Genomic DNA, 23,230 nt, shown 5'->3' with positions numbered 1-23,230 from the left:
TAGTTATTGAGTGTCTTGAATTAAAAATAACCTCTTCAGAGAGTGTTATTACTCGAACTTAATGAATTCAGTTAACATTAAGAATCATTAGCATTGTGTTTAGAGTGGATGGACCACTCTACCCTTTATAGAAGAATTTTCCAAATGTTAGTGCTTTGTTTAACAATTTTACTTCTTTCTGTACTATTGTCTGTAATATTATTTATTCACTATTTCTTTAATGCTTGCATTTTTATTTATTTTAATAAACACAATTCCACAGCCTTTATTGTCATCTGGTAATAACATAAGGGTAATCAAACAATAGGAATAAATGTTGAAGAACTATACTCTCAACAAAGGACACCTAAAACATAAACTATTGCTTCTCAACAATTCCTTACTTCATTAGTCATTTCTAGTTGGAGACACTTTGGGGCAGAGTAATATTAGTATCTCCTTTTAACATAATCTGACCTAGTTGTTTTCTTGACTTTGTTTTAGAATGAAACTCCTCTGCATCATCTAATATGAGGTCCATATACTCATCAAAACCAAACATACAGCCCTCTATCCACATATTCACTTGCTCATAAAGCCACACTTGAGTCTGAGATGTACTTTGCAGGTATCAGAAGATGAGGTTGATGGGCTGTACCCTCACCTTCTGCACTTTTTGGCCCTGGCCACTGCACTGTGGTAGAAGCTGACGAAGACCACACTAAGCCCCACACTGCTTCAGAAAGCTCCTTCTGCAATAAATAAATGGGAACAGAAGTGTATGGTGCTCACCTAGCGGCCTGGACGGCTCCTGGGAAATAATGTATATTTATTTTAAAAGGCAACTATCACATAATGGAAAAATCAGTATCACACATTAGAAGTGGAAGGTCAACAACAAGTATTAATGAAATGAAAAGAAAATGATATTTTTATATTCTGAGTGGACAGTATTAGCTGCCTAAGGAGCAGGTGCTGGGCTTGCTCTGTGGTTGTCAGAAAGGGAGATCAGTAAGGTTAGAAAGGCGGTAAATGCTCAGTGGCACAGACCTCATACACCCTCCTTGTCAAAATCTGGGGACTGAATAAGACCTGAAAAGAGAGTAACTTTCTCATCAGATGATTCAATGTGATTATGAGTGTGTATGTAAACACAGCTTCCTACCTCCATGACTCCCTCCTTTCTTGTGGTCTAAGGCCTGAAATTGAAATTTCTTGCCCTGGCCAGTGTGGCTCAGTTGGTTGGAGCCTTGTCCTGTGCCCTCAAAGGTGGCAGGTTCAATTCTGGTCAGGGCAGTACCCTGGTTGCCAGCTCGTCCCTGGTTGAGGCGCATGTGGGAGGCAGGTGATCAATGTTTCTCTCTCACATTGATGTTTGTTTCTTTGTCTCTTTCTCTCTCCCTTCCTCTCTCTCTTAAAAACAAAACAAACAAAAACTAGGAGAACTTTGAATGGCTAACCACAACCTCCTCTTTCCCTCAATACTCTGTGGATAGTCCCCTGGCCAAGCAACCCCCCTTATCACAGTGACCAGGCACAGTGCTTACTCATCCGTCAATAATAGGCTTTAGTTCCCTGCCTGCCTGAAGGATTATTAAAACAGGAATCACATCCTTCCACAGAAACCTGGAGCTATTTCACCCTCTTGCTACTTCAAAACCTGCCCCCTGGACCCCTGCTTTTTCATTCTGTTCTCAAGTGAAAGTCTCCAGGTGGTTGCAGTGTTCTCCCCCAGGACTCTGAGTGCCTCTATCCTGGGTCAGGTGTTGTGTGTCCAATCCTCCCTGTATCCTACGGAGGGAATTCTTCCCTCACCAGTGGAATGAAGAGGAGGTGAGCAAATGCTCCTGGCTTTGGGAAATATGACCATCCCATAGAATGGTACCTAAATAGATTCTCTTCTATTTATAGGAGTCCACTCATTTCTTAAAGAATAACCAGATCATCACAGAACAGACAAATGCTGCAGGTGTCTTTCAGGTAGTAAGTTCATAAGATGAGGAAATCTGTCTTGTATCTCCCTAAGAGTCTCCATGTAACTTTGTAAGATGATAGTGGGCTTGGTTTGACACATAATTCACAGGGTCTTATCTATAAAGTCTGATGTGAGGACTTTTTAACACCAAATTTCCTTTCCTGATGGTTCTGCCAAAGCAGCTTTAACTCCTACAGTAACATCGCTTAGCATTCAAAGCTCTTGTTTTCCAAACGTGACAGATCAAATGCTAAAAGCTGTGCAATGTGATGGTTAAGAGCACAGATTCTAGAAGCTCGGGAATCAGACTGCCTGGGTCAGATACTGACCACTTACTTGCTCTGTGAGTTTAGGTAAGTTGCTGAGCTCTCTGAGCCTCATTTTTCTTATTAACAGTACATTCCAGCAGGCATTGCAGTGAATCTCAAATGAGCTACATATAAAGATCTTAGAATAGTGTTTAGCAAATGTTAGCCATTATTATTAGAGAAGAAGCAACCCACTATACCTTTAACACTAGGGCTTATATTGACTCTTTTTAGGTCATCCAATTAGTAAGAACCGAAGGAACAAGGGCACTGGACACACACATTTTGACGGGAATGTGGACATGGAGTACCACCTGAAGCTGATGGGGCTCTTCAAGGAAGGCCTGTAGCAGCATGAAGGCTCTGGGCACCCGGTGGGTGAAGAAGAATATAAAGCAGGTAGGAAAGAGGAGTGAACGCAAACTTCACTGTTTTTTGTTTTTTGTTTTCCTTTGTTGATTTTAGGGAGAGAGGTAATGAGAGGGAGAGAGACATAGAAACATCAATGATGAGAGAACATCGATTGGCCGCCTCCTGCATGCCCCTCACTGGGGATCGGGCCCACAGCCTGGGCATGTGCCCTGACTGAGAATCAAACCAGTGACCTCTTGGTGCATGGGTCGACGCTCTACCACTGAGCCACACCAGCCGGGCACTGTACTCACATTTGTGGAGGATGGCTCATTATTCCACACAATGGGTACTCAAGAAGCAGTATTGGTTGGCAGTGTGAGGGGTTGACAGGACGTGGTGCTCTCTTCCTTCCCCAAAGCACTACTGTTCCCTCTCTCGATTTGTAGTTAGTTCCTTCTGTACATACTTTTTTTTTTTTTTTACTAGTTTTTAAGCAACATGACGGCAAGAAGTATGCGTTTTCATCTTTTTCTACATTGTGAGTGTAGTACAATGGCAGAATGAAGATGATGGAATGCATGTTGAATTAATTGCTTTGGGTATAAGTAGGAACAGAAATTGAATTGCTGTCATAAAGATATCAAAAAATACAGTGGCTCAAACAAAATATAGGCTTAATTTTCTCTTCTGTAGCATCCTAGAAGTAGGTGGCTTTGCTCCATGATGTCATTCAAAGAGCCATGATCCCTTATCTTGTGGTTTTACTATCTCTAAAAATGTGTCTTCATCTGCATGTTCAAAATTGTTCAGTCCAAAGAAAGGGGAAAATTGGAGGCCAGGCAGCTTCCTCTGAAGAATAATTTCCTCTCCCACCCCATTTACCACCACCTGGCTACATGAGCCCCCCTAGAGGCTCAGCTAATACTCAGGAATGAAAAGGAAGAAGGGGAAATAATATTGGAAGACAATCAGCAGTCTTTGCATTGCACATTTTCTTAATTTTTAGATACTCACTCAACACCTGTTCTGTGTGCTTGAGTGCTTCTTAAGAATGGAGGTGAGGTGATGAGGGAGAGAATAATAATCTTGACTCAGCCCCATCCCGTGATGAGGTCCCTTTGTGTACCTAGCCCTTTGACCAGGCCATCTGGTGACCAGGCTTGTTTTCCCAGAAAGCCACAGGTCTTTGGGATATTTTTGGTCTGCAGCCAAATGGCCAATGTTCACTATAGCTTGAATTCACCCCCCCCCCCTTCCCGTGGAAGAAAAATATAAGGGGAACAGGGAGCTAGAATTACATGTAAAGCATGGCATGTTCTTTTTAAATTAAATGTGCATGTTTTGGTTTCTGGAGCAGTTCAACCAAATATAGAAAGCATTTCAGAATCCTCTGAGAGCAATCCCAGCTTGGAATGTAAATGTCGACTTGAGAAATCATTTACAGCACCAGTGGACAGACACAGAAATGCTAACGAAGCTTTCTAATCTAGGATTTTTTCATTTCTGAATCATGAACCCTTCGATGAAATAATTTGGATGCATTTATTATGTAATAAAACATTTTCTGATGTGACTGTTCAAAATAAATGGGAATAAAATAAACAGTTCATGTTTGTGGACGATCCACAACTGTTGGGATAGGCAGCTGGAGGTTTTAGAATTGGAACAACATCGCATTTCTTTTATTTTTTCTTCTTACATGGGCCATGGCAATTCAAGTGTAATGCAGTCTGCCTATATGTTGCCATAAGGATGCCGTTTGCTATTTTCTTAGCTCCTTAATCATACTTGAGGATAATTGCCCTAATATAGTCTTTAAACGGGAGTGTTATTTTTGTATTAGGAGAACAGAAAAGAACTGGCTTCAGAAGTAATACTCTCATAAAATTGTATCATATGAAAAACATCTAGTACTATCACACACACACACACACACACACACACACACACACACACACACACCACTAAACCAGACTTTGAAAGTACTGCCAAGAAGCCTAGGAATATGCTTTAGCTCTATCTCTTGTATTTGAGTGAGAGGGTGGGGTACTTAAACTGGGAAACTTCTATTCACACTGATGGTTTCTCCATGAATGTACCACAAAAACAGGCATTGAGGGGTGTGATGGTTAATTTTATGTGTCAAGTTCGCTGGCCCAGGGGGTGCTCAGATTGAATATTATGTCTGAGTGTGTCTGTGAGAGTGTTTACAACAGATACTAACATTTGAATTGGTGGACTCAATAAAGGAATTGTTCTTCTGAATGTTGATGGGCGTCATCCTATCCCTTGGGAACCTGAATAGAACAAAAGGTGGAGGAAAAAATAATTTGCCCCTTTATTTCAGGATTCCTGGCTCACTGCTGAGTTGAGACATTTCACCTCATCTTCTCCTGCCCTTGGCTTTGGATACACCATTGGCTTCCTTCGTTCTCAGGCCTTAGACACAGGCTGAATTACACCACCAGATTTTGGGGGTCTTCAGCTTGCAGATGGCAGATTGTGGAACTTCTTTGCCTCCATAACTGTATGAACCGATTCTTCATTTCATATATTGTACTATTATTATATACACTTTATGCATAGATGTATATCCTATGGGTTCTTTTCCTCTGGAGAATCCTGACTAATACAGGGGATCATGGTGTAGCCACAAACCAAGATCACAGGCACTGACAGGAAGCAGTTCCCCTTGGTGTAAACACTGCTGCGTTTCCATAAAGTGAGATTTCCCTCTGAGGGCAGTCTTCGATGGGTAACTGGATGAGACTTTGGAGTGCTCTCTACTGGAAAAGGGGAAAGCATGTTCAATGATGAGGAAGAAGGCCCTCTGTGGGTCTCGGTAGCCAAAGGAATGGATAGAGGCTAGCACCTTGCTCTTCCCCTTGACCTCCTCTGTCACTGAGGCAGGAAAGCTAAAATGCTCACCCTCCCTGACATGCTTGCAGCTTGGAGTAACAAAGTGACCCAGAGCCAGCCAGTGAGGCATAGTGGAACTTACTGGTGAGACTGCTAGGAAATACAGTTAGTTGGTTTTTAAGGAACAGACTTGGTTAGCATTATCTTCAGACTTTCCTTTTTTTTTTTTTTTGCAGATCCGTTTTTTTCCTTCTAGTGGAGACTATATGTACAATATGTGAAAGTGTAGCAGCCATTTTGCCGCAGTGAAGATGAAATTTAAGAATGGTGGGATAGGAAGATAGAAGGAGTCCCTGTGATGTTGTTAAACAGTTGCTCCAGGTCCACACTTACTATTGTACAAGAAAAATAAACTACATAGTAAAAGTACTATTTATGCTAGGTCATAAGTTCTTAATAGTTGTATGTATTTTTGTTATTGCTGTTATAATTAGCAATGGGTAGTGTATGAAAACCTCCTTTATGAGGTTAGGAGTCCTGGCCTTGCTGGAGGTGATTTGCCTGCCTTTGTGTACACAGACTCCCCTGAGTCTCCTCTCATGTGTCCTCACAGGTAGACCCTACCTCTCCCTACCATGTGCCGCTCAGTTTTCACCCTGAAATACAGGATATTGAAAAACAATCTCAGTGTGACCAATTAGGTCATGCTATTTCACCCCAATCTGATGTCCTTTTTATTTCATATTCCACAAAAAAGGGTTGGGCCTCTTTTCCATAAATGCACCTACCTAGACGGGAGCACCCATCAGTTGTCCTTCAGTTTACTCACACCTAATACAGGGTGTGAGCAGGAAGTGTCAGGCTGTAGTAACATCCAGTAGTACGCCCCAGCTTCTTCAGTCTAGGGGATTGTGTTCTAGGTGAAATCTAAAGTGAGTATGTCTTGGTTAGAGTGGTGACTTCTGAGTGGACAGAGGGAGAGGGAATCTGTGTGCTGGCTATGGACAATGCAAGTTAAACGTGTTCATTTAAAGGTTGCAGGCTTTGCAACATATGGAGAGAACATTAGTATTGTTATTTATTTTACTTTATGTTTTATTTATCCTTACCCGAGGACATTTTTCCATTTTTTTGTTCAGATAGAGTGGGAGAGAGAGAGAGAGAGAGAGAAACATCGACGTGAAAGGGACATATCGCGTGGTCGCCACCTGCACAACCCAACCAGGGCTGGGGACAAACTGCAACGGAGGTACATGTCCTTAGTGGGAACCAAACCCGGGTCTCTCTGGACCGCAGGCTGAAGCTCTAACCTCTGCGCCAAACCAGCCAGGGCTATTTCTTTATTTTTTTAGGAAAATGCAGTTTAACATTTTCAGGTTATAAAAGTTGATCTCTCTTGGTTTTTCCAAAGAAAACCAACAGGAATCGAAGTGTTGGGAGCTAACATCCGTGAGAGAGTCAGAGCAACAAGCAAATAGACAAGATGCTAATGAAGCTTAGTTTTCAGGGCATGTCACTTGTGTGAGCACTTTCTAAGACCTTGTATCTAATTTCGTGCTTATAATTTTGTTATGTTTGTCCTCAAAAAGGCCCTTGAACTAGTAGTGATTTCAGGCCTTTAACTTAGTTCTCCCCCAGGAAACTGTGAGACTTGGAGGAGGGGGTAGATGGAGGAAGAGAGGAGGAGGGGAGGGGGGGGAAGAAATTGTTTCTAATGGCAGAAATGAAGAATCTTTTAAGAATCAGGAGGGTTAATGTGGGTTTTAGGCTGATTGCCATGCTGTCCGGAGATGTAGATAGATTCCTATTGTATTCCGGGTGGCACTTGAGGAGTTTCGAGAAACAGGGGAAAAGTCTACTTGTGTGTAGACGGGTAAAGGAAGAGATGGGATGCAGAGGGATGTCAAGAATTCAGCTGCAGATGGGCACAAAAGGTGGCTGGAAAATTGGAGTCCCCTGCTCTCTCGGTCTTTGGTGACATGGGATACTCCTCTGTATGTGATATAGGGATTCCTGCTTCCTTTATTTGTGTCTTAAAGAAGACAAGTCTTGCAGGGCGGGATACTTTGCAACCATCTGCATGCCTGACACTTGGGATACATCTTTAAATACAATGTGGCACTGGTGATTGAGAGCCACAGGAGTGGTCCTGAGAGAAAGGGTACAGTTAGAGCGGCTGAGCCAAGGTGTGTTGTGGACATTCACAATGTCAGTCTCTTAGATGGGGGGCAGGGGTAAAAGCCCTAGTAGATGGGAATTAACAGAAGATATGCTGGATATGAAAGATGAGGACAATTCAGGCAGGAAGTAAAGAGCCCTTGAAGTTTCCTGCAAAGGAAATCACTGTTTTAAAGAAAACTTTACCTAACACCCCCACCCAAGTCCACCCCCTGCAGAATTGATCATGCCTTCTGCTCTTCAATTGGGCACCGCGGCCTATTATTGCACATTGTTTACATGGAATAAGTCCTGTGTTCTAGAGCAGGAAAGAAGAGTATAGACAGTTACTGTCTTTGCATGTGGTTAGCATTTGACACCGAAAGGATGGATGGCTAGTGGTTTGTCCACTGCGGGTCTGCGGAGCCCCCAGATTTGCCCTTTCTAGTGAAACTCCTTCTGTTTCTCACTATATGTAAGTGAATCCCCCCAAAAGTTATTGTTTCACCTGGTAGACTGAGTGTTCTACATGTAAAATGGTTCTGAAATTGCCCACACATTTTCTTGTATTTTCAGTGAAGAGGTGCTATAGAGGTTCCTTTGAAAAGACTCCGATTTCATAAGCATTTGCAGATTTCCAATTAAAAGGGCATTTTTCAAATTGATGATGAAATCTTTTCTCTGTGGGAAAATCTTTGCCTGGGCTGATTTCCATGCCTCCCTCCTGTCCTCTGGGCTCCCTGGGGCTCTGCTTTCCCTGGTCCGACAGTTCCTTGGGGTGCAGGTTTGCTGGCATTCCTCTGAGGACAGAGATGGATGAGGCCTGTGGGCTTGTGCATGATCACTTGGTATTTTTAGTCCCTGGTTAGCAACAGCAGAGACATCAGCAGGTTGTTTTCTCACTTCTCCCCTGTGGAAGTCCTGCTGCCAGAATTGCTGGCTGCGTCCCGGGCCTCATTGCTGCCAGGAACCTCTCTACCCCTCCAGAGGTCTGCTGTGTGGTCTCTCACAAGAATCGACCTCAAAGACTAGAATTATAAGCAATTTCATTACCTATGTTTCTAAAGGATGTGGATTTGTGTCCATCTCAGGAAGTGCCTGCTGCAGGACTTCTCTGCTCCAATTGTTCCCTGCTGGACCCAGAGCACAGAGTAGAAAGAACCCTGGTTTCCAACTCCCAAGACCACCCCACCCTCGTCCAAATAACAAATGGTTGAGAGATTGGCTTGAAGCTTCTTTACAGTTTACTTAAAATGAAGTAAAAGTGGATATACCTAGGTGGCATACATCTCTACTGTGTGACTAAATGGAGAAACAAGGATAAAAGTGTATGTGAGTGTGTGCTCTGGTGTGTCTATATGTAAACACATGTAACATATATACATCATATACGTGTCACTTAACAATGGGGATACGTTATGAGAAATGCATCTCTGGGCGATTTTGTCGTTCTGCGAACATTATAGAGTGCACTTACACACACCTAGATGATCTAGCCTACTACACAGCCAGGTTCTATGGGATCGTTTTTCTCTGTTGGAGTGGAAGGTTATGGACAGGCAAGGAGAAGATTGGGATGATCCATGTAGTAATGAGTTGAGGTTGGAGACATCAGCAAGAACTCTTATTTACATTAATATTGATGCAGATGGAAATAGTTATATGTGGATGTAGGTGGATTAATACATACGCATCTATTACCTTGCTTTGGAAACTGAGAGGGCCTTAAAACAAAAATACCACACTAACAATGAGCACACTCAGCATCCAAATGTTGATTTCTAATACCATTTTCCAGTAAAAAGATCCAGTGATTCTTGGAGAAATGGCTGATTCTAGCAGGGGGATAGAAATGACACAAGATAAGCCTGTTGCACCAGAAAGTAAGAAAGTTCTCAAAAACAAAACAACAGCAAAACAAAAACAGCCCTCCCCCCACGTACCCCGATGAGGGTAATGTCAAGGGGAAACAGGAACACATTGGTGTACACAACAGTCTGGACGACTCTCCAGATCACTCTGCTAAGTGAAAAAAAGAGCCAATTTTAAAAAGCTACATACTATGTGATTCCATTCATGTAATAACATTCTTGGAGTGAGAAAATTATAGAAATGTAGGAAACATAAGTGGCTTGCAAAGTGAGTGGCAAGGGCAGAAGGGCAATGGGTGTGCCCATGGAAGGGCAAATCGAAGGGTGTGTGTCATGATGAAAATTTCCTGTATTTTTATTGCAACAGTCAGTAATCTGGTTGTGATAGTATCCTATAGTTCTGCAAGATGTTACCATTGATGAAAGCGGAATAAAAGGTGCATAGCATTTCTCTGTATTATTTTTTACAACTGAATGTTAATTTATAACTACCTCAAAATAAAAGGTTTAATAAAAAAAAAGTAAAGTTGTTTGTGAAATTGGAGGATGGTTTACTCAACAAGAGATAAAATGCACGTGTCTAAAGGCTTTTGAACTGAGATGAGATGTTAACATTAATATCAGATAAAATGTGTATTTCACACGGTCAAAATCACTTGAAGCACAGAAATTTAAATAAGGTCATTGAGAAGACACACCCCTGAAGTTGAGCCTCACCATGAATAAAGAAGACCCTAACACCCTCAAGAGAATAAAATGCAGATGGCAAATGGTCCGTCTCCTACTTACAGGACTTGGACGTTACCACAAGAGGGCGCAATAATTCCAGGTATTTTGTGGGCAAAGAGAACAGGAGGCAGGTACAGAGAGGACCTCAAATAAGAACATAGAGATAAATGCAAATAATGTTCTTTTATAAACCACCTTTTAAACTGAATACTTGCTCTGAAGGATGTATTTGTAGTTAGTTCTTTTTTAAACTACTGTAAATAGGTTGATAAAAAAATTGGTAATTACTGGGCAAACGAAGGAAAGGGAAGCAGGTCATATAAGCTGTGCAAGATAAGATAGTTCTGATTGGGACCTATTCGTGGAAGAATCAGACAGGAGCTGTGTCCGTTACTTCTTGTGGAGATGCTCAAGCCTCTAACATCAGTGTAACATCCAACTCTTTACTGCGGTCTCCAAGACCTTCCATGATCTGACCCATGCCAGAATACTAACACCAGGTTTTACTTCTGACCATCACAACTCTCTTCCAATCCCACCAAGATCACTCATATCACAGGGTCTTTTTCTTACCTTTTCTCAACATCATTGCATGGTGTACTCCTTAAAATAATTTAAAATGTGCCCGGTTGGTGTGGCTCAGTGATTGAGCATCAACCCATGCACCAAGAGGTCACCAGTTCGGTTCCCGGTCAGGGCACATGCCCAGGTTGTGGGCCGAATCCCCAGTGGGAGGCATGCAGAAGGCAGCCAATTGATGTTCTCTCTCATTGATGTTTCTATCTCCCTTCCTCTCTCTCTAAAATCAATACAGAAAAAAAATTTTTTAATAATAATTTAAAATATAATCCAATTTTCCATTCAAATATTATTTTCTCAGAGAAGTTTTTTATTACCAGCCCATTAAAAAAAAATGCACGACCTCCACAGCCACTAGTCATTCTACTGTATTGCTCCATTTTTTTGTCTTAATAGTTATTATTTGACATTCTATTATATGTGTTGGTATATTGTCTACTCCATGAGATTAGACATTGTTTTATTTCTTGAGTACTCTGGACAATCCTGACACTTAGTAAGCATTCAACCAATGTTTTAAAATATCTATTGATCAGTTAATTAGTCAATTAATATTTAAGAAAATAAATATGTAGTATTATAAAGAGTATTGGATTTAGAGTTGTAGATTCTTGGTTTATTTTCCCACTAATTAGTTGCGTGGGTTTTATCAGATACCTTTATCTTTCTGTCCTTGTCTTTCTTCACTTTTATTTTTAAGGTAACCCAAAGCCCTAAAATTCTGTAATGTCTAAAACACAAAGCCATCTCTGATACAGGATAATACTTCTATTTATTTGATTTATGTATGCAGACAAATCAATGAATTTATATAAAGCCTCTGGATATATTTAGATATCTGTCTAATCCCTTTATTTCTTTATTAAAATTTTGTGGGTCACCTTCTATGTGGCAAGTACAACTGTGCCAGGCACTTTTAAGACAAAAATAAATCAGACATTTTCTTTGCTTGCAAGAAGCTGATCATCTGAAACAGAAGGCAGAAATATAAACAAATGAACTAGAATGTAGTTTAAAAGTGCGTAGGTAGAAATCTGTTGAGTGTATAACACAGAGCAGTCACTCTATGTGGGAGCTCAGGGTAGAGTGGGAATGGGAGACCATGTGATGTACCTTCTCCAAATGCTGCATGGCTGCAGGAGACTCAACAGTGGGAGATGTGGAGGGTGAGACCAGAAAGGACAAATGCTGATGTGGAAGTCCTTGATAGTACTGATCATCGTGGTCTTGGTGGAATGATGGGCACTCAACCAGGATGCTGTGATTTGAGGAGTGATTGGAAATAGTGGAAGAGGAGGTCTGTCGTGTTGTCATCTCTCTTGGAAAGTTTGAAAAGAAGAGGAGAGAAGAAGGCAAGAAAAAGGGCTCAAGGAGAGATTTCTAAGGATAGAAAAAGCCTAGTCATTGTTGAGGAATGAGCCAATACAGGCAAAAGAACAGGCACTGTGTGTGGAGCTCTGCAAGGGCAGCTCAGGGAAAGGACGGAGCTCTCCATTTTAGGGACAACAGGAATGGGAAAGAGGACTCTTGGACTCAGAAGCATTTGTAGGGCACCGTGAGGAGAAGAGAAAATCCCCCAACAACCTGTATTTCCTTATTGAAGTAAATGTTAAGGTCACAGGCTGAGCAGAAGAGAGCATATGTTGAGTATGAGATTTGAGGCAGTGAAACACTGGAATAGCCTCTGAACAAGAGTGTAACAGGGGAGGTCCATTGGCTGACGAATGCCCTGCAGGTGAGGAGACAATGATTCTGTTACAGTTATGCTCTGGACCTAATGGGCTACTTATTTTTTATGCCTTCTGTCTACCTCATGAGTTGTTAGTAGGCACTAAATTGTGCTTGGGCTTACTCTTATTTCCAAGGATAATTGTTAATATTATTTCTCTGTTTAATACAGGATGATGCTGAGAACAGAAGGCTCAGCAGAAAGTCTCCCAATCGAGAAATCATGGGTATACATTAGTCAGCTAAAGCATTTATCTGTCAGGTAAGCAGGGACACTTATCTGTATTTCTTAGTTTCATCTTAATGACATTTGTAGGCATACATATTCATTCATTCATTCATTCATTCATTCATTCAGTAAATATTTGTTTACCAAGTGCTCTATGACAGGTACTCCAGCAGTCAATGAGGATTCAGCAATAGAGAAGCCAGTAAGGAGGGAATACTTTTGTAGATGTGAACCCAGGAATTTATCTCATACGTCTACTGAATGTCCAATAGTAAGATTAAATACTACTAGTGTATTATGTAATGCATGTGGAATATTTTTGTTTTATTTAATGTAGATTTTTGTCCTGTCTTTGGTGCTGTTGCTCAATTCCATCCACTGAGACCTTATTTCATGAGTTACTAAATTGCATCTACTGCCCTAGAAATAAATAATGTGAAAACAGTAGTCTCTCTTATACTGCTTTATACCCTACCTTCTACCTTCATTCTTCAAATTACCACTCTGTGCAAGAGCCTGCCCTTTATCTTATCCATTCCCCCAGGAGCCCTGCTGAGCACTCTGCCTCTGGGAAAGAAATTTTGGCTGCTTCCCAAGTTCCTGCCTATGGCCTCTGAGAGGCACTGTTGCCCTTTCTTACCCATTAATGTCTGTAAATTATTTAGCTGGAATAAAAGGCAATTCATAAATAATAAAAGAAACCTAGAAAGAATTTTCAATTTTATTACATTGCTAGGGATCTAAGGTAATATAATTGCCAATTTTTAATTATTATAATGATTAGTTTGCAATATACTTTTCATCTTTTAGCTGTCAAGATTAGAGTTGTGTTGACAATAATCTCCAAAGGGTATTTCTAGTTTCCTTTCTTTCATTTTTCCTTCCCTCTTTATTTTCTTTCTTTTTTCCTTCTTTCTTACCTTCCTTATTCTACCTTCACTTCTTTCTTCCTCCCTTCCTTCTGACCCTCCTTCTCTTCCTTCTTTTATTCATCCATTCTGTAAATATTTACTGATCACTTATTCTGTGCTAGGCTCTGTGTTAGGGTCTGCACATATAAGGTAGAATATGAAACAGCCTTTGTCTTCGGGGACCTTATAGTCCAGGCAGAGGCAGGCATATAGGCAATGACTGTACTGTAGTGTGTTTAAGTCATGATAACAATAGACATAAGCCCCTATGGGAAAACAGCGCCCTAGAGAGTTTCATAAAACAGCATGGAGGTCAGGTAAGGCTTGCTCTGAGTTGAGTCATAGAGTTTGAGCAGAAGTAAGCCATGTGAAACAGGGTAGAGGGAAGGGAAAAATCTTGACTCCAAACTTAGAGCTTTTAGTTTAGATCCTAGAAATAGAGAAAATCAATCAAAGAATTACAATAAACTTATTATATCATCTACTGAAAGGGACAAAGAATATATTTATATTTCGTATGTCTCTGAAATGTTGACTTCCTCTCCCATTTATCAATTCATATCTGAGTTGAAAATTACCAGAGTATTATGCATCACATTTAATTGTCATCTAATCTGGGATGAGAAGATATGAGACAATTCTTTCTACCCTACTGAAGTTCACTGTTTCTGATACTGCATGGTCAGCTTGTAAGTGTGATCATAAGGCCTAGAGAGAAGTAGCCATGATCTGACCCACCAACAAGCAAGGATATGAATCCCTTCATTTCATTTAACTTTCCAAAACTTTAACCCCATAGAGTAACTTCTTAACTCAACCAGCACAACAGAATTTTTCAAGGATATTTTAAAAAACATAATGCTGTTACTTTCCCCCAGGAATTTCTGATTTGGTAAATCTATGATGATACCTAGACATCTCTGCTTTAAAAAAAAATCCCCTAATGATTTTGATGTTGAGCTAGTGTTGAGAACCAAAGTCTTTGATTATACTCAAGTAGTATTGTTGGAATGTGTCAGTGAGATAACCAGAGACGCACAGGTGAATTGTAAAGGAGCACTTCATTACACTGGCAGGCTGGGGGGGTACAACTTACCCAGATCCTGAGCAGCCAATTCTTCTTGCTCATCGATTTTAAAGACAGAAAACCCCCCTCTGCCCCCCTCCACAGGGGACTGGTACAATAGTAGGTGTGACAGTGATTATAGAAGTCAAAATTAGCACTATTCGCTGGGCTCACAAGTATACCTGCAAATGCCTACAAATACCGATATACTTGGAAATTGCAAATGCCTGCAAATATCGATACTTGGAAACTGCAAATGCCTCCCAACATGTGGGGTAACTATAATCTTAGGCAAAATTCTTTTGCTTCTAGGGGTAATTAATCTAATATTGAAAAAATATCGAGGAAGGTTAATTGACAATAAAAATGGAATCTAGTCACCTTAGCCTTGGGGTCCAGGTCATTGCCCACTGGTTTTCCTGACAAGTCAAATTGTTGACTCAACTTAGTTTTTATGAGAGTGTTTATTAGACATGGCCCAAAGGCTAGGAGTAAACATAATATAGCGAGAGGGCCGGCAATGGTGGATAATAGAGTTGTAAACCAATTTTCAGATTGTCGCCTTTTTCTTTCTTGTTCCTCGATATTTTTCCTAATTAATAATAAACTTTCTTGAATAATCCCTGAAATAGTCACATAAAAACAGCATTTTTCTTCCAGTGCAACACATAATCCTTCTTCTTTAAGAAATAAGAGGTCTAATCCTCTCCTGTTCTGTAGGACCATTTCTAAGTTCCCAGTTCCATTGGGGCCCAGGTCTATAAGGATTCTCCTGAGCAGTCATAACCAGAAAAATCAGAGTCCTGATAAATGCAAGAGTCTTATCTGGAGAAGCCTGAAGCGTCCATTTTGTCCCCCCCCCCCCCCAGCCAGGAATGGTGCTGCCAGATTGGGACGCCATTGGTGCAGGAAGGATGACAGTGTATAGTCCCTTCCAGGACAGAGTCCCTGGGTGTTGAACTTCTTTACACATATTGAGTCCCTGGGCACAGGGTTTAAGATGGGCACAGGCAGAGCATCACAGACATATTTATGGACAGCTTTCTGGGTGGACTGCAGGGCCTGCAAGAACTGTAAGAGGGTAAGGGGAGCAGAATGGTCCAGTTTTCAATAGTTTCTAAAGTAATTTAGATAAGTTTTCCAGGTCCTGTTTATGTGCTCTATCTGCCCAGAACTCTGTGGGCAGTAAGCACAATTGAGCTTCCAATTTATATCTAATCCTTTAGAGATATCCTGTGATCTCTTTGCTATAAAGGCAGAGCCGTTGTCTGATCCAAGGGTCAGGAGTAGCCTAAACCTGTTAACTCCTTTTACTACATCCCAGACTGTTATTCCATTACCAATGTCCTGTCTTCCTGTAATATGTATGTCTCTTTCTTTTATCCTTTCTTATCTTTTTATTTCCTCTGCATAATCCTTCTTTAACTTTCATAGACCCTCTGCGACTTTCCTAGTCCTTCCCCTGACATTAACCTGAGAGGTTACTCAGTCTACCTGCTGTCTGCACATCCCCCAGTTTTTCTTCTCCTCCTCCCTACTCAGAACCACACATTCCTGCTTCCCTCTACCTTCTCCCTTTTCCTGTGACCTTACTGGACATTATCTTCCTCTCAGGAGTTCAGTAAGTTTGGTGTAAGTAGATATTCTGGTGCAGCTGGTTTACTAAAGTACAACCTAGAGCTTCTGGGACTAACAACCTCCCATCAGGCAGTGTCCACCATCCATTGATTTCTTTTATGGCTTGTTTCTGCTTGGCAAAGTCATTTTATGACCTAGTATATCTAGAGAGGCCCCCGTTGGTTTTAGGGCTGCCTCCTAAGCTTTCTGATCTGCAGTAGATTTTTCTTGCCCCATCAGAGAGCCTGGATTAGGGTTATGAGTTCAGCCAGTAAGGCTAGAGTTCCTCTATTCAAGAACTGTGACCAGATGACATAGTCTAGAGTTACTACTGCTGCCCCAGCATACCTGATTTCTTCCTGGACATAGCTGCTCCCATCCTTGAATAATACCTCATCTGATGATACCAGTGGGATATCCTTGAAGTCTGGTCAGGAAATTTGTACTATGTCAATTAACTCCAGGCAGTCCTGTAGAGGTTTCTCTGGGTCATCATCTGGAGGCAGGCTGGCAGAATTGATGGCCAATGGCCTGCAGTGGCAGTGGCCAGCAATTGAATAATCACTGGAGAAGACCACGTCCAAGTAGGGGTATGGACATTTCAGCATGACCAGAAATGAATGAGCCACAGTATTTTTCTCAAGGTCTATAGTCCTCTTTGAAGGCCAGGGGTAGGTTAGGGGCCCACTGGCTCAGTCAGGACGGAGTTTGCTGCACCAATATCTACCAGGAAACTAGTTTGTCCCCTATTGTCTTGTTATTCTTGGCTACCGAGGGCTCATTTGGAAGGAGCCCTGGCCCTCTCATTTTTCCAAGTTAAAGATTTTACTTTGTTCCTCTACACCTGACTTTGCCCTTGTCTTTTCTATCCCTAATCAGGACCTAGGACTGCCATCCTGACCCTTTCTAGAGTGATCCTTCTCCATGAGCCCTGTTTCCCTTAAGGCTGCTATTATTACCTTTGCTGTTATTTTATCTTGTTTTTCCCTAGGGGTGTCTCTATTATTAAATATCTTTTGAGCTATTTCAACCAATTGGGCCTTTAGGCCTAACAGGAGAGAATGGTGAAAAATGTCCAAGGAAGCCCTGCCCCCCGGCAGTATTTGGGTCCCACCATGGACAGAGGGATGGGTAATTTTCCTCTGACCCCAGGTTTTCAAAAGGATGCTGGAAAGGGAAGCATCATCCTAGCATGCACATTTACGTGGGGGCAGAGTGTTTTTCAGTTCTCTCCAAGAGCACTTTGAACCCATGCCTGGGATACCTATCTTCAGCTCCCCAAAGTTCAGAGAAGCTTGTTGGAAACTTGCTGCTGCCAAACCTGGGGTGGTGGACAGACCTGACTGCCCTCCCCGGGGAACCCCGTGACTCCTGCAGCCCCTGTGGCCTCTGGGTGAGTGCCTCTGCACCTTCCCACTGCCCCCATTTCCCAGGATGAGGAACTTTCCACACCGGAGCCCAGTCCCGATGCACGGCGCCATGTGAGATGCACAGGGCAGCCCACCGACAGGGACGGCCCCTGAATCACTTATTACTCTATTAACTGCCTGTAGCAACTGAGCCACAGAATCTTGATATGTCTCTTCAGGTCCTTGTCTGATGGATGTAAGATCTAGCAAATTTTCTCCTTTTGTTGGAAGCTCATTCCAGGCCCCCAAAGCACAAATATTAATCACAGCTGTAGTGGAAGACAGTGGGGGAGTCTTTAAGGACTCATAACCTTTCTTGGCTTTCCTCAAGGCTTTCACTACACCTTGTTTCCCCACCTTATTAGCCTCCTGCATGCCCCCCACTGGGGATTTGGCCCACAACCTGGGCATGTGCCCTGACCAGGAATCGAACCAACAACTTCTTGGTGCATGAGTTGATGCTTAGCCACTGAGCCACACAGGCCAGGCCTTTTGCTGTATCTCTGCCTAGGTTTCTTTTGGGTCCCAGTTTGGGGCCCACTCCCAGTATTTGTGCCCTAATCAGAACCTTCCTCAAATCCTTCTTTAAAAATGTTTCAATATGCAACCCAATGAGGTCTTCTGGGCACTAGGGCTGCTATTCATGATTAGACTAACCATAACAAAGTTGAGGAAGACACAGTGGGGAGGCAGACAAGGACAAAAACAAGGGAAGACACACAAAATAGAAACTTTTGCTTTGTCCGCCTGGCCGCTCCACTCGGAGAAATTTCAGATGCCTCTTGGCATGTGGCAGGTTAGAATAAGCCCTCAACTCGGATCAGGTTCACTGGCAGACACACACAATTACATTCACACAGTCACACTCACACACCGTTTGAATTTCCTTCCAGAAATTCCCTATCCTGAGTGGCGCCTATGCCACTTGGGAGGTGATCAGTCTCCCCTTCCATCCCAGTGGCGGGTCTGAATGAACAGAATTTGCCAGATTTGAACCCCAAGTAACGTCTTAGGGGGATTCCCAGGAAAGAAGAGGCTGTGCCGCGTCAGGCCCTCTCACTTTCATCCAGATAGACCGGTCACTCAGAACATATCTCTAGAGGCTTTTACCAGGTCTCCTTTAATCTTTTGGGGGACATCTTGGCTTCTCCTGGCCACTCATCAGAAACCCAAGTAGAATCTTCAGGGCCCTGGAACTCGGGGGGCGCCTCCCCTCAAATCTATAGGAGTCCAGCCACCAGATTGGGAGAGGCTGCCCATCCTAGGTGTGTAGCCCTTGGTGTAGCAAAATGCCAGGAATCTCGCTGGGGCCTCCAAATGTTGTAACGTGTCAGTGAGATAGCCAGAGACACACAGCCGAATTGTAAAGGAGCACTTCATTACACTGGTGGGCTCAGGATCTGGGGAATCTGTACCCCACTAGCTCGCCAGTGTGATAAGATGCTCCTTTACAATTTGGCTGTGCATCTCTGGTTATCTCACTGACACATTATAACAGTATGTTGTGATGGAAAAGTTTGAACATTTGGAGTCACATAAATTTAACTCTGAATTCTGGGTCTGTCATATACTAACTGTGTGACCATGGCCAAATTACCAAACCTCTCTGAGCCTCAAATTCCTCATCTGTGAGCTGGTACCAATAATATCTACTTCACAGGTGTGCTCAATGAAGCCTGTAACCCTTTCCTATAGAAACCCTGGGGCATTCATTGTATACCAGGCTTGTAATATAAGTGGAATCTTAGGAACCAACCTTTCTCAACTGAGCTAATGAAACAACTAACCACTAATAACCACTAATAACATTTCTCAGCTTCCCCTGTAGATGACTTAACACTGAAAGTGAGGGGATGTTACCAGCGGGGACCCTGGCACTTAGTACTTCATTGGTGGTTCATGAATTTTTTGAGATAAGATTTGTTGAACACCTATATTTTATGCAAGGCCTATTTTTTTCTCTCTTAAAAATCCACGTCTCTACTCTTTCTGATATTGTCATACCTTAGTCTCTCATTGCTTCTCACTGTTCTAATGCACCTCCTAACTGATCAATCTGGGTTCAATCTCATTCACCTCCAGCACACAGCTTCCCTGGTTCAATCCCTTCTCCTCCAGGATCACATCCAAGCTCCTTAGCACAGCAAACAAAGCCTTTAGAGTTGCCTACTTCTTCATTTTTGTCTTGTACCATCTTCCTGTTGAGTAAGAACTATAAGGAAATATTAATGGTTCTGAACCAGATCTCATGTCCTGGTATCTTCTACTCAGGACATCAGCCTGTCTAATAAAAGCAAAACTTTTAACCTACATTTTTTGAGTGCTTAGTTTGAGTGGACCACTTGGAAAAACATTTCATTTATTTCTTACCTTTATGTGTTATATATTGGTTTTTCCATTTACCACAAAGGAAACTGAGGCCAAGGGAGTTGAGGGTTATATGAGAACATCCTCCCCTATCTTTCCAAGGCCTTTTCTTCATTCTCTTATAACTGCCTTTTTAATATGAAAAATGAATGGAAAGGAGGAAGGAGGGAGGAAGGGAGAAAGGGAGGAAGGAAGGAAGGAAACAGATTTGAATGAATGGAAGCAGGAACTGGTCTTCGTTGTGCATGAACCTTCCTTGTGCAGCACAACGCCAGGCTTGTGTAGTTACAACATAAGGTCAAATGGATAAATGGGTCTATGACTTCTTTGTTTCTAGATACCAAGCTTTTTAAAAGTAAATGACATCCATTCATTCACATCCAGGACTATAATGAGCACCTAAATAATTTCAAATTCAGTTCAAGCATCCTCTTCAACAACTGTGAAAAAGGAGTACACTGAATTTTCACTTAGACAATACAAGTGCTGCAACAAATCCACTTTTGTAATTAGAACAATGTACCCCCCATGACTCCCCCTTCACTCTCATAACCCTCACCCACTTCTGCCCTACGTGCTCACTGAGGACAGGCTAGCTATGCGGCACAAGCAAGACAAAGTCAAAAAGCAACTTTGGTAAAAAACAAAACAAAACAAAAAAACCATTAACAGATCGTGTCCAACAAAGGGGACAGCCATTTGCAGAAAGCATTCCCTGCTCCCAAAGCTTGTCTCTGGTTAAATGCTGCCTTGTGCTAAAAATTAATTATGCCTCTTTCCAGACAAACCTGGGGACCTCTGCTTCTTTGAAGGTGACTTGGTGTTTAGAAGTCCATGGAAGTGTTACATGATATTGGACCATGTATCATAGCACATAAAAGTCTGTGATTTGCTAAACAAACATTCTTTGACTAATAAAATGCGCCAAGTGCTTCAACAAAAAACGGTGCAACTCTATATCATGGCGGGTTTGCTATGCACACATCGTGGTTTTGTGGTGATACAACCATCAATAAAACAAGTAAGCTCTTTAAAATGTCAGCTACCAAGCCATATGAGGTTTATCTGAAGAGTGATTAAATATGAGGGTATTCACCTCACATTCTGGGACAATTCTTGGAACACAGCTGTAAAAATGAGAGAGAGAGAGGTCAGGGGTCATGGGGCTTCAGCAGGAGCTGAAGGGGTGGGTGCAGTCCTGAAACCCTGCCCTGGACATCTGAGGGTGTAGGCAGAATGCCTTTGGAAAGCAGAGACTTCAAAGGCCTTCACAGTCAAAGAGGTGTCACATTAAAAACATAACACTCTCGTTTCCTTAAAATAAGAGATCATATACAGTCTCACAGTTTACTTCCTGTTAGTTAGAATATCTTACCAATAAGGCACTGTCCAATCTTTCAAGAACCACTTGCTATTGAAGAACAATGACAGAAAAGTAAAAACTGGAACTTGATTTTTAAAAGGAAAAAAGTCACTTGCAGCTATATATAATCACCTCAACACCCACAAGTCATGAATTAAAACTAGGTACTCACCTTTTTGCCAAGTATTTTGTTGAATTTAAATCAAATTTTATGAAATAGCAAGATATATACTCAGTGTATAAAGAATTCCTGAAGCTTTAAGAAAAAAAAAAAAACACAAAAACTTGGTTTCTCAGTTTTTCTAAGAATAGATGGATAAATGGTCAGAAAATAATATCAAAAGGAATGTTTGAAATAATATTCAATGTTAATAATAATAAACTGAGCACAGTTTAAAAAAACAGTGAGATACAATTAGCAAATATTGTAGCTCTTGAAGGTCAATCAGCATGTGTGACAATACAGTCTCACACAGGCTAAATTAGAACAAGCCTTCCCAACAAATCTTTGGCAGTCCTCACACAGAATCTCGGAGATGTCATACCCTTGGAAACAGTAATTAAATTTCTGAGAATCTATTTTAAGGTAATGATTAAAAAAAAAACAAAAAACCTTTACACACAAATCTACTTATTGCCACATAACTTAAATAACTGCTAACTTGGAACAACCTAAAGATCCAACAGCAGAGGACAAGTTGAGGAAACATGCCATATCTTAAAATGACATTTACTAAGTTTTTGTTTGTTTTGTTTTTGTTATAGGAAATGTTAATAATATGGTTCATTTATTGCCTGCTCTCATTTAAGTAAAAGTTGCTCCTCCTTCTCCTATTACAATTCAATGGGGTAAGTGTTGTTATTGTCCCCAATTTACAGATGAGGAAACTGAGATACACAGAGATGAAATAATTTGTCCCAAGTCACAAAGCTAGAATGTGGTAGGACTAGGTTTATTTATTTTTTAAGATTTATTGAAATATAATTCACATATTTAAAGTGCATAATTCACAGCATGGAGTTGAACAGACACTGGTCACAGGAAGTATCTTTGACGTAGGAAAGATTCCAGAGCAGTTTCTGGAATCTGAGCAATTTCCTTGCACGTAATGCATGAAGACAAGGAACTGTGTGCCCTTTGCTTTTCTCCCCATGGTATCCAGGGGCCTAACAGAGCAACTGACCCATAGTGGACATGTTTTTTCTATGAATGACTGGATGTCCTAGAGACCTGGCAACTAATTCTCAATGCCAATACCCAGCTGGCCAAGCCTGGGTTTCCTGATGCTTCTCTGAGTTTTGGCCATGGTTGAGCTTCTGGTTTCTGAACTGCCCATCCAGTTATGACCCACTGCCTTGTCTGACCTACCTGTGCATTGTGACTCAGACTGACTATTCATGGGGCGCTTGACTGCCAGCTCCGTTTGAAGATAGCACAGCTGTCCCTGTGCTGTCTACCCGGCTCCCTCAGCTCTTTCCTGGCTCTCTCTGGGCGGTTCCCACCTTGTTCCCATCATTGCCAGCCATACCTGCTTACAGTGCGGAAATTTTCTGCTGGTTCAAATTCTTCCCATGCTTGTCTCCCTACTTGTATTTCTTAGTGCCTACAATACCAGGAAGCAAAGAACTTTGTGAAGCAAGAAGCTCTAGAAGCTCTCCTGCAACGTGCCATTATCTTTTGTTTATAAAAACAGAAAAGACTTGGAGTTGGGTTTAGGTTTTTTTTTTT

At 41.7% G+C, this 23,230-nt stretch overlaps 1 pseudogene; it reads right to left on the bottom strand.

Annotated features, from left to right (window-relative positions):
• Positions 1–397: 397 nt before the first annotated feature.
• On the bottom strand, positions 398–12,125 carry LOC118626416 (annotated as a pseudogene).
• Positions 12,126–23,230: the final 11,105 nt, after the last annotated feature.

The sequence above is a fragment of the Molossus molossus genome, unplaced genomic scaffold (genome assembly GCF_014108415.1).
Source record: "Molossus molossus isolate mMolMol1 unplaced genomic scaffold, mMolMol1.p scaffold_m16_p_1, whole genome shotgun sequence".
In the NCBI taxonomy this organism is placed as follows: Eukaryota; Metazoa; Chordata; class Mammalia; order Chiroptera; family Molossidae; genus Molossus; species Molossus molossus.
This window is presented reverse-complemented; position numbering and strand designations above follow the sequence as displayed.